Source organism: Monodelphis domestica, chromosome 1 (assembly GCF_027887165.1).
Source record: "Monodelphis domestica isolate mMonDom1 chromosome 1, mMonDom1.pri, whole genome shotgun sequence".
Lineage (NCBI taxonomy): Eukaryota > Metazoa > Chordata > Mammalia > Didelphimorphia > Didelphidae > Monodelphis > Monodelphis domestica.
In genome coordinates this window covers 315,807,759-315,819,382 of record NC_077227.1, presented here as the reverse complement: position 1 = coordinate 315,819,382, position 11,624 = coordinate 315,807,759, and the positions used below count along the sequence as shown (strand labels likewise).

At 42.2% G+C, this 11,624-nt stretch overlaps 1 protein-coding gene across 1 annotated transcript in view; it reads left to right on the top strand.

Annotated features, from left to right (window-relative positions):
- The first annotated feature begins 876 nt into the window (after positions 1 to 876).
- Positions 877 to 11,624, top strand: part of INF2 (inverted formin 2) — an 85,152-nt gene continuing 74,404 nt past the window's right edge. The window contains exon 1 of the mRNA XM_056811180.1: positions 877 to 1,015. The gene's annotated coding sequence lies outside the window, so the exon portion shown is untranslated. The remainder of the gene's footprint in view (positions 1,016 to 11,624) is intronic.

Below are 11,624 nucleotides of genomic sequence, written 5' to 3'. Positions count from 1 at the left end.
TGGTTGCAAGAGAAACGTCAGGAATTGGTAACTGAGTGTGGAGTTATCAGTCAAAAGGCAGTAAATATTTGTGTGAAATGTAAGCTTCTGGATTATATTTATGTCGGGTGTATTCTCCTCCCATCAGAATATAAACTCCTTTTTTTGTTCAAGATGTTTGTTGTAAGGGATAGGGAGCAGGTCTCACAGTGAGTCCTGGGTTTGATTCCTGCCTCTGATGCATACTGGCTGTGTGACTGAGAAGTCACATAAACCTAACTCAGGCAACTCAAACGGTTTTAGAATCAGTGTTGATTTGTATTACTAGTGGGAATTTTCCTTACACAACAAAATACCAGAAACAAAAATTCGTTGTTTATAGTAGGTATGTAATATTTGGAAGCAGAATCGAACCCAGGTGTCCTGAAGCAGAGTTCTTTCTACCCACCCAAGCTATCTCTCTCTTTCACAAACATCCGTTATCTCGTCTGATATCAGAACAGCCCGGGAAGAGAAGACTATCCTCATTTAACAGATGGGGAAACTGGGCCTCGGTTGTCACACAGGGAGTGAACTGGAGACAAGAGACTAAGACTAGAAGAGTCAGAATTTGAACCCAGGTTTCCTACTTCCCCTCCACTTCGCGGCGGCAGCCTCAGCAGCACTACCCACCCCCTCCACCCCACCCCCACTTTCCTTCCTAGGGTTCCCCAGAAGCCCCGGGGCGTTGGCCCGACCGGGCTGGGCTCCTTCCACGTGGGCTGCTCGGGGCGGGGCTGGTGGGGCTGGTCCGGCTGGGCTGGGTCGGGCTGGGCCGGGCAGGGCGCCGCCTCCACACCTTCCCGGCGCTTCCACTTTCCTGCTCTAGAGCTCCGCCCGGAGCGGAGTGCCAGGGATCTAGGCTCCGGGAGTCGGCGTTCTGTCTGGCAGAAGCATTGACAGTGAAAGACAGACTGGCAAGACGCTGCTTTGGCCCAGAAAGACAGGCTGATAGACGTACGGAGGACATTTCAACCATTGCCACTGCTCGGCTCCTGTAAGTCTGAGAGAAACTTGGACGAGGGGAAATAAACTGTGGTGGGAGGGATACCCGCGCAGATTGGGTGCAGAACATGCGAAGTAATATGGCAAAGGGGAGACGGCGGCCCTTCTGGGGTCCCTGCTAGTCTGCTTTAGAGGTCCACTGGCCCGATCCCGCCATCGTTGCCTCCCAAATCCGGTTTCGGGGCAAAAAGGACTGGGGGCGGGGAGGACCCAGGTGCCCGGGCGCCTCCCCTTTCTTTCCTGTACTCCCTCCCTCCCTTCCCGGACAACACCCTCAGCCCCCACCCCCGGCGCAAGGGGGCTGTTGTGGCCTAATTCTCTGTAATCTTTGTCTCCACTCAGCAGTCCTATAGCCCCTTTCTCAGAGGCAGGCAGTACTTCGGGGGGAAATGGAGGGGTTGTTCTAGGTTAATTTCTCCCTAAATACCCTTTGCACGAGCCTTTCGATTTGCCCCGTCTCTATTCTTTCTCAGAAAGAATCTGGGAGTGAAAAAATGAGGGAGGAGAATCTCAACTTCAAGGCTCCAGATTCCGCTGCTTGCAGGAATTGGGTGGGTCTGGGTTTACCGTTGGGGACTCAGGCTCCAGCTTGCGTGTCTGGTTTGTGTTGGATGGATTCTAGTGTTAATATCCGTACTGAGCTCAGCAGACCCTGAGGGCAGGGAATCGCAGAACTGCTCTTTCCTCTGTGGCGAGAAAGTAGGAAAGGGGTTGGCAGCTGGATGAGGGGCGACCGACCGGAGCGGGTGGGGCGGCGAGCTGTGTGAAAAGGAGAGAGGTCGGTTGGATGGAAGGATTAGGGAGGAGGCGGGTGGGAGGGAGGGAGGGAGGCAGGCAGCTGGAGGGAGAACAAGGCTATTCCCGTTCTTTCTATCCAGAGTCCTCATTTGGAATATCATAAGATAAGGGGAAAAAATAGTTTTGAGGGGGCACAAAAATGGTAAGAAGAGAGTCCAACTATGGTTACGGTGGACCAGAGAGGGGAGCTGTTCTAACCCCAGTCAATCAACCAGCTTTGATTGAGGACTAGTCACTTTGGGGGTTTGTAGGAAATGGGGTAGAGAAAGTTTTTTGCGAGAAAGGTGCCACTGTGACAGGACAATTGAAGGAGGGGCGGGTTAAAGGCCCCCTCCGCTGTATTGGTGGTCTGGAACTAAGCACTATTGAACAGTTATAGCTCTATTTACAACCCTCCCCGCCCCCCCTCCCTAGTTGGAGAGCTAGCCAGCCCCACAGCAACCTGGCCCTTTGGAAGTGCAAGCTGGTTCTTCCAACAGCAGGAACTTGTATACAGAGTTCCAGGCTGTGAGTAGTAGAGAGTCAGCTTGTTGAAAAACTGGTGTTATGGAAGAGGGGCCTCTGTTCTGAGGACTGGAATTCTCGGGCCTCGGTTCCACCCACCCACCAGAGACGCCCCAGTTCACTTGGCAGAAGGGCAAAGAAAGGCCCCATGGGACACCAGATTTGATGTCTTTCTGTTCTTTTTTGGAGTGAGTGTGGAGAGCAAAATCTGGGAAAGGCAATTACGAGGCCAGATTGCCAGCTTGTACTGAGAGTCTCCCTGAATTTCATGGCAAACCCACAAACAACAGGCTCTCTGGATTTAAAAAGGGGAGAAGAGTCTGTCCATGTCCTAATGCTCTGCAATCAGTTTTCTTGTAGTCTCACTGAATCGTGACTTGGAAAAGTTAACTATTACTGAAACCCTTTCCTGAGTTGCCTAACCAAAGTTATTAGGCAGGGGACTGCCGGGGAGATAGGAAGGAAGAGACAGGGCTCCCAACCTCAGGCCTAACTTCCAGAAACAAGAAAGGGGAATTCATGGCCCCTTGATTTCTCTGTTCCTGGTACAGTGAAAAAACAAACACTCACCAGAGTAGGGGAAAGAAACCAAGCCCTGAAAACAATACTCCAACCCATTTGTTTGGTCTCAGCAAATCACATCCTGAAGGTTCATATTGTTACTCAAAAGCAGATGTGCCTGCCTGATGTCAGAGGAAAACACCTGATAGAGACTTGGGCATTTGCTATGATTAGTCCACAGGAAAATATTGGGGATACCTGGATAAGTTGTATCCAGGCAATGAGGTGCCTATTATAGATGAGAGGAATACAAATAGCTGAATTTTGCTTTGAAGTTTGCAAAGCGCTTTTCAGACCTCTTATGTCACTTAAGCCCCAGAAAAACCCAGTGAGAAAAGTGCTGCTAACATTTATACCATGCTTACTATGTGCAATTAAGCCCCTTTCAATTATCGCCTCATTTGATCCTCACAACAAACTTGGGAAGTAGGTGCTATTATTATCCCCATTTTATAGTTGAGGAACCAGGGGCAAAGGTTAACTGACTTGCCCACGGTCATATAGCTAGTGAGTCTGAGGCCAGAGTCACATAATCAGTAAGTCTGAGACCAGATTTGAGCTCAGATCTTCCTGCTTCCAGACCAGGTACTCTCTCGTGTGTATAATAAACACCACATAAATGTATACTACCACCATTATCATCATCATTCACTGTGCCATCCAATAGTTAGGGAAACTGACATTCATTCACCAAGTGACTTTTCGAAAGGTCACATCACTAGTTAGTCTCATATAGGGGAATTTGAACTCAAGCCTTCCTGGTGCCAAGTCCAGTAATTTTTTTTTAAACCTTTACCTTTTGCTTAGAGTCAATAATACATATCTGCTCTGAGGCAGAAGAGAAGCAAGTACTAGGTTGGGGTTAAGGGACTTGCCCAGAGTCACATGGCTAGGAAGTATCTGAGGTCAGATTTTATCCTGGCCTGGTTCTCTGGCCTCTGAACTACCTAACTGCCCATCAAATTCAGTACTTTCTTAGTTTTGCCATGATGCCTTTGGCTCTGTTTGATAGGACCATATTCTGTTCATTATTGTCTTGATTTCCCAAAATCCTCAGGAAGCTCCCAGTTGGGCACTGTTCCAAAAGAAGAGTTCCTGCCTCCAGAGTTCACAGACTAGAAATAATGATGATAATGATGATGTAATAACTGCTTTATTTTTTTAAGGTTTAAAAGGCATTTTCTATGTAACCTCCCTATAAGGATGTTTATTCTAAAACAAAGATTATTCTCCATTTTAGAGGTATGGAGATTGAAGCTCAGAATTACAGAAAATGACACAGATATGCTTGACAAAGGAAGACTGAAGATAGAACTAGAATTGTTGGATGTACACGAATAAAAGCTCACCTCTCTGTGACCTTTAAGGTTTTCATTCTTTGTAACCTTGGGGGTAGGTAGTTCTGGTATCGTTATCCTCATGTTACAGGTGAAAACTGGAGCCTCAGAAAGGTAGGGAGATGTCCACAGCCACATAGTAAATATTTTCAGGTGAGATTTAAAGCCAGACCCTCCTGACTCCAAGTTCAGTATTCTTTTCCCAAGCATTCCTCAGGGGAGGGTCCCATTTACAAGTAAAGGGTTATCTTTTTTGAGGGGGAAGATAAGGAAGTAGATGGAGAAATCCTCCAGGTGAATCAGGAAGTATTCCAGGAAGAGGCAGGTTGAGGATGATATACCACAAAGAGGTCTTAACAAGTAACCTGGAGTTAACAAGTGACATGAAGAGTTTCCCAGGTTTTGTGTAGGATGCTGATGTAGATGTCAGACTTAATTGCCTGTGCTCACACATAAGACCTTTTAAGCTAATACCTTAAATAGCTTCTTTTCTCTTTTGATCAAAGTGTAATTATTTTTTGTGGGTTGGAAGAGCTCCATAATTCTTCAAGGCTAAGGCAATGTCACAGCAGCAGCAGCAAACTTAACTGACTTTCTGTTGGACTCTTTCATAACTTCAGACTGTTCAATATGACTGGTAGACTATGGGCATCTGCCAAGGGATACCCTTTCCTGTTACTACAACCTAGAAAAGGAAACTGCCCTTACCACTCAAAACACTTTCCGTCTTTTCACAACCAGCTCTGATTTGGGAAAGATTGGGGACAGCATGGATGATTATGTGATAGTAATAATAAGAATACATATAGCACTTAACAGTTTGCAAAATGTTTTATTAGGTACATTATCTCATTTGGGCCTCCCAACAGTCCTTTGTGATAGGTTTTGTTATCAGTCAAACATTTATGAAACATCTGCTATGAGTCAGGTATTTTGCCAAGCACTAGGGATGCAAAGAGAAGCAAAAGATGATCCCTGCTCTCAAGGAGCTTACTATCTAGCAGGTGAGACAGCATGTACAGAATAAATAACCAAGGAGATAATTAACCAAGAAAGGGCACTGAAATTAAAAATGGTTGGAAAAGACTTCCTCTAGAAAGTAGGATGTTAATTGAGACTTCAAGAAAGCCAGAGAGTCAGTTGTTGGAGCAGAAGAGGGAGAGTATTCTTGGAATGGGAGACAGACATCTAGAGAAGATTACTGGAGCTGAGTGATGGAGCTATGTTTATGGGAGAGTCAGAAGGCCAACATCACTGGATTTAAAAGTATGTTTTGTTGAGTAAGATATAAGAAAACTGGAAAGGTAGGAAGAAGCTATTTTGTGAGGGCTTTAAATACCAAACTGAGCATTTTGTATTTGCTCCTGGAGATGAGAGGAAGGCACTGGGATTTATTGGGTAGGAGGCGTGACAATCAGCCCTGCACTTTGGAAAATCACCTTAGTGGCTGAACAGAGGATGGATTGGAGTGGGGAGAGCCTGAGACAGGCTATTATAATAGTCCTGACATACGTTGATAAGGACCTGTACCAAAGTGGTGTCAGAGGAGAGAAGGAGGCACAGTTGAGAGATGTTACAAAGGTGAAATCTAGCAACAGATTGGATATGGGGAGTGAGAAATAGAGGAGTCCAGGATGACTCCTCAGAAGATGGTATTGCCCTAGGCAGTAATAGAGCAGGTAGGAGGGGTTGGGCAGAGAATTAGGGGGAAAGAGAATGAGTTCCATTCTGAACATATTGAGTTTCAGATATCTATTGGGAATCTACAAGATGTATAAAAGGAAGTTGGAGAAGTGAGTTTGGAGGTCAGCAGAGACAGCCATGAAGAAAAGGTGGATTTAAGGATCATCAACATAGAAATGATAATTAAATCCATGGGAGATGAGATCATCAAGTAAAGAAGAGCAGAGGGCCTAAGGGACTCCTAAAGGTAGAGAATGTGATGTAGAAGAGGATTCAGTAAAGGAGACAGAGGAGTGGTCAGATAGGTAGGAGGAAAACCAAGAGTGAGTAGTGTCCTGAAAACCCATTTTATAGATGAAAAATATGAGGGCATCCTGGTGCAATGGAAATAAATAGAAACATGTAAGTTTAGAGGTGCAAGACCTTAAGAAATCATCCAGGTCAGTGGTTCTCAAAATTTTTTGGTCTCAGAATCTTTTTTTATTTATTTATGTGGGCTATAGCTATCAAAATTTATTATGTGAGAAATTAAAACTGATAAAATTCAAAATATTTCTTATTTTATTTAAAACAATAAGCCACTATATTTAACATAAATAACCTTTTAAAATAACTATTTTCCAAAACAAAATTTAGTGAGAAGGGTAGCATTGTTTTACATATCTTTGCAAACTTCTTTCATCTCTGACTTAATAGAAAACAGCTAGATTCTCAAATTTGCCTTTGCATTTAACATTTTGCAATAGGTTGTTTCACAGTTATGTAGTTGGGAAAGGGAAGAATATTCTTTTTTCTTTGAAACTCTTACCTTCTGTCTTAGAATCCATACAAGTTTGAAGATAAGGTTCTAAAGCAGAAGAACAGTAAAGAACTAGGCAATTGGGAGGTGCCCAGGGACGCACAGATAGAAAGTGTCTAAAGTCAAATTTGAAACCAGGACCTCTCATCTCTAGGTCTGACTATCCACTGAGCCACCTAGCTGCCTCTAGGGAAGAATCTTTTAATGGGTAAATAAAATCTTTGTATTCTTATGAAAAAAGTTTTAACTTCAAAGACCCCCTTAAAGTGTCTCAGAACAAACTATGCTATGAGAACTGATGATATAACCCAATCCCCTATTTCTTAGATGAGGAAACTGAGACCAGGAGGGCAAATTATTTGCCCAAGGTCACACAATCTTCACATAATAGAGGATTTTCTGTTATACCATTTTGCTACCTAAATGTGATGTATTTGTATCATTATTCATTCCTTTAGGTGAAGACATTAAATGAGACAATTTTTTAAAAGTACAAATTATCTGGGGAAAATAACTATTAAAATAGCCTTTGACATTGGTCATTGGAGAGACCTACTTACTGTGTGGAGGGACAGCTGTGCAGTATAGTGGATAGAGTATTAGACTTAGAGTCAGGAAGACCCAAGTTTGAATCATGCTTGAAGCAGTTACCAATTATTGGACCCTGGACAAATCACTTAACTTCCTTTTACCTTAGTTTCCTTATTTGTAAGTTCTACTTGGTGACTGTAAGATCCCTTTAGAAAACCTGGTTTTCCAATTCCTGTTCTACCACTTACTGCCGTTGTACCCCTGAGTAAATTGCTTCCTGTCCCTGAACCTCACATTCCTCATCTGAAAAATGAGGAGGCTGGAGTGGAGCTGATCCTTTCTATCTTTAAATCGTGTGAATCCCTAGGAAACTAACATCCTCCCTCTAAGGCCTTAAGTGGTTCTAGAATTTTGCCTACCCCAGAGTTTTGTCATTCTTGAAGGGAAGACAAGAGAAGGAAAAAGACCAGCCCCCAGGGCTCCTTCCATTCTCATTAGAGTCTGAAAACCCAACCAAAACTGGCCTCTGACCTGGAGTGACCAGTCATGAGGTACTGAACCAATGCTACTTATTTGTTTTGTTCTGTCTGTCATGTTTCATCAACCAAACCACAAGCTTCCTAAGAGCAAAGACCAAGTCTTATTTATTTACCTACCCTAGGAGCCCCACTACTCATTAAACACCCAACAGCATGATTGGTACACAGTCAGTATGGGCCACTAAGGTGAATAATGAAACCAGAGGCGTAGAAATCTTGTCTCTAGAGTAGGAAAGGTGATTGTTCTGCCATGGGAACATATGTGCCATATGGGGTTTAGACCTGGGCTGGATGAAGGAGGAACAGGGACAATCTGGAGACCCCTGGAGTAGGAGGAGGGCACCCAGGGCACCCAGAGGTGAGGACTGAAAACCATGCAATAGGCAAAGATGAGTGGAAGGATTGGAGATGTTTAGACTACCAAGTCTCAAGTGAATAGAATCATTCCTCATGTGGGAGGATTCTATTTGTTCTGCTTGGCCCCAGAGGGCAAACCAAGCAGCAGCTGGGGGATTACCAAGAAGGCAGATTTCTGTTTCCTCCGACTCTGGACTTTCTAACAGGCATGTTCAGTAAAGAAATGGGCTAGGTCAACTAGGTGGCTCAGAGTCAGGGATGAATATAGGAAGTCCTGGGTTCAGATTTGTCCTCAGATACTTGCTAGCTATGTATCCTGGGCAAGTCATTTAACCCCAGTTGCTCAGCTCTTACTCTCTTCTGCCTTGGAACCAATATTTAGTATCCATTCTAAGACAGAAGGTAGGGATTTTAAAAAAAGAAGAAATGGGGTGAAGGGACTGGTTGGTATTGAAAGTCTTTTCCCCTCTGTGATTCTACAAGCAACTTCTTTTCATTTGTTTATTTTTTAGAAAACAAAAATCTCTTTCCTCTCTCACTTTTCCTTCCCTCCCACTCCCTGGCTCCCAAACAGCTTCTAAAATGTGTGGTTTCGATTCAAGATTACTGTGGGCTACACTAGTAATGTCAGGTTTTCTGGAGAAACTGGAATTTGAGTTAGCTTTGAGCTAACCCTCCCCCCAAAACTTCAGATTTCATTTTAGTTATGCATTTCTTCATCAGAGTCATCAGTGAGACCAGGACTGCCCAGGTAGAATTTTAGCACCTTTCTGCCCTGCTAACTGCCTTCTTCACTTCCAGCCATCTGTTTACTGGAGGAAAGTGGATAAACCACAGATTGAGTCCCCTAGTGCATAAATAATTGGGAACTGATTAGAATCAGGTTTAAACCCAGGATTCTTAGCATCTTGGAACAGCTAGGGGAAAAAAGTCCAAATAACTGGGTTCTAATTAATCTCTTCTACTAAATCACTTCTCCCCTGCATTTCCTACTGGGAAGAATGGGGGCATTTGCCCAGAGTAGTGGCTCTAGACTCTCTAGGCTGAGGATTCCTTTTTAAAAAAAGAGTGTCATGAACCACAACAGTGTAATGGTTAAGTTACTAGTATCTATTGATTAGAGGAGAAGGCAGTGAGGAAATCAGATGCAGCTAGATGCTTAGTGAATAGGGTACTTATGATAGGCCAGCAGTCAGGAAGCTCTGAGTTCAAATCTGGCCTTAGACACTAGCTGTGTGACCCTGGGCAAATCATTTCCCCAGTTTCTTCAACTGCAAATGAAGATAATAATAGCACCTACTTTCCAGGGTTATTATACAGATCAAATGACATAATTTTAAAGCAACTATATTTGTCAGTATGCACAGTGCACAGTGGCACAGTGGATAGAGGGGTGGACCCAGCATCAGGAAGTCTCATCTTCCTGAATTCAAATCTGACCTCAGACACTTCCTAGCTGTGCGACCCTGGGTAAATCATTTAACCTTGTTTGCTCCAGTTCCTCATGTATAAAATTAACTGGAGAAGAAAATGGCATCTTTGGTAAGAAAATGCCAAATGAAGTCAATGAAGAGTTAGACAAGACTATTGAACAACAAGTGACTTGATAGTGTAAGGATAATTTTAGCTTTGTGACTTAAAATCTAATTAATTGGTCACCAGGGGTAATTCCCAAATAATAAAATACTCAGGTCAGCTGGGAATTATGGTGATTTAATTAATATAGAGAGAAGGAATTAAGGAAAGGAGAGAGAGAGACACCTTCATTGTATTAAGGACATTCCTTGGGCACCCCCCCTGAGGAGTATTAGCACCTTGAGTATTTTTTGGATGAGCATCATTTTTTATATATTGTTTTTGGGTATTGTGTTGGGTATTATTATTTTCTTCATTTGGAGCACTGTCATTATTTTCCCAATTTCTATTTCTTAATTTTGATTTCTAAAATTTTTATTTCTATAGTCATTATAGTTATTTCTATAATTATCACTTCTGTAGTTGTTATTAAACCACGTACTCCTTATGATAATCTTGAAAAACGTTCTACACTCTATCATTTTGTGGCCCTTCTTCTCATAGAAGTGGAAGGTTACTGATTTATCTGTGGATTCTTGCAAAGGGGCTATGGTCTCTCCCTTATTTTTCAATTATCTCTTTAACATTTCAATTTCTTTCTTTAAGTCTTCCACTAACATATTGTGTTCCTCAGGTCTTTTTACACGACCCTTATAAACATAGGTTGCTACTCTCCTCAATTCTTTGAGGTCCATAGAGTCCCAATTAGGACAGCTAGTTTTAAAGTAGTCTTTTACCACTGAGCAACAATTATCAATGAATTGCCTATGTATTTGCCTAATGTCCCTTTCTTTGGATAAATCAAGGTCCTTATATGTATTTTCTACGTCAATAAGTCTGTCCATAAACTGGGAGGGGGTCTCATCAATTTCTTGTCAGGTTCTTTCAAATTTTGACCATTTTTCAGGTCTATCAGAGCACGCTCTCATGGCTGTCAATAATGCTTCTCTGGCCTAGTTTAGTTTTGTATAATCTGGTTCAACATTGGGGTTCCGATGTGGATCTTCAGTTGGCCAATAATGTCCTCTTCTACCTTGTTACTGATTAGCCAGAGAAATTACATTGTTTTTCTCTCTCTTTGTAAGAAATTTTTCTAATAAATTTTCAACATCCATCCAAGTGGGGTCAAAAGTTCTGAATATGTTCCCCAACTTTTTTTATAATTAATATTAGTTCTTCCTCAAATGATGGAAGATCTTCCTTGAATTTATTTAAATTTTCAGGGTTAAAAGGTGTATGGTGTCTTATAGATACCAAGTTCCCATTTTTATTAAAAGTGGGTACTTCCCTTAAAGGAAATAAGCTATCTGAATTATTTGGTACTCCTGTTTCAAGCCATTTGAGAAGACCTGAGTTCAAATTCAGTATCGGATAGGGCAAGTCACTTAATCCTCTCTTTACTTCAGTTTCTTCAGGACATGGTCTTCAGTTTGCCTCAGTTTTCTCATCTTTAAATGGGTAAAATAGCCCCCATAGTTGTTGAGAAGAACAAATGAGATAATAGTTATAAAGTGCTTAGCATATATAAGCATTATATAAATGTTAGCTCTTATTATTATCATGTAAAAATTCTAGCTATTATTATTGATTGAGAAAGCATGACAAAAAGTTACCATGAATTTGATGATGCTTTTTAAATGAGCTTTTATCGATCCGTATACACTTGAAAAACATCATACATATACATCCAAAACACACACTAAATATACGTTTGCTTATTTATTATACTGAGTCGTTTAATGAGACTGGTGATGTCTTATAGCTTTTGGAGACTAGGAGTCTGGCTCAAGCTTCAACTTGAGGCAAATAAAGGTGAAATGACAGCATCTGGTGATTTATGAAATTGTGAACCCTCTGCAATATTTATTGTCTGTGTAGACTTGGGCAAGAAGGAAGAAAGGGAGGGAGAGCTAAAAA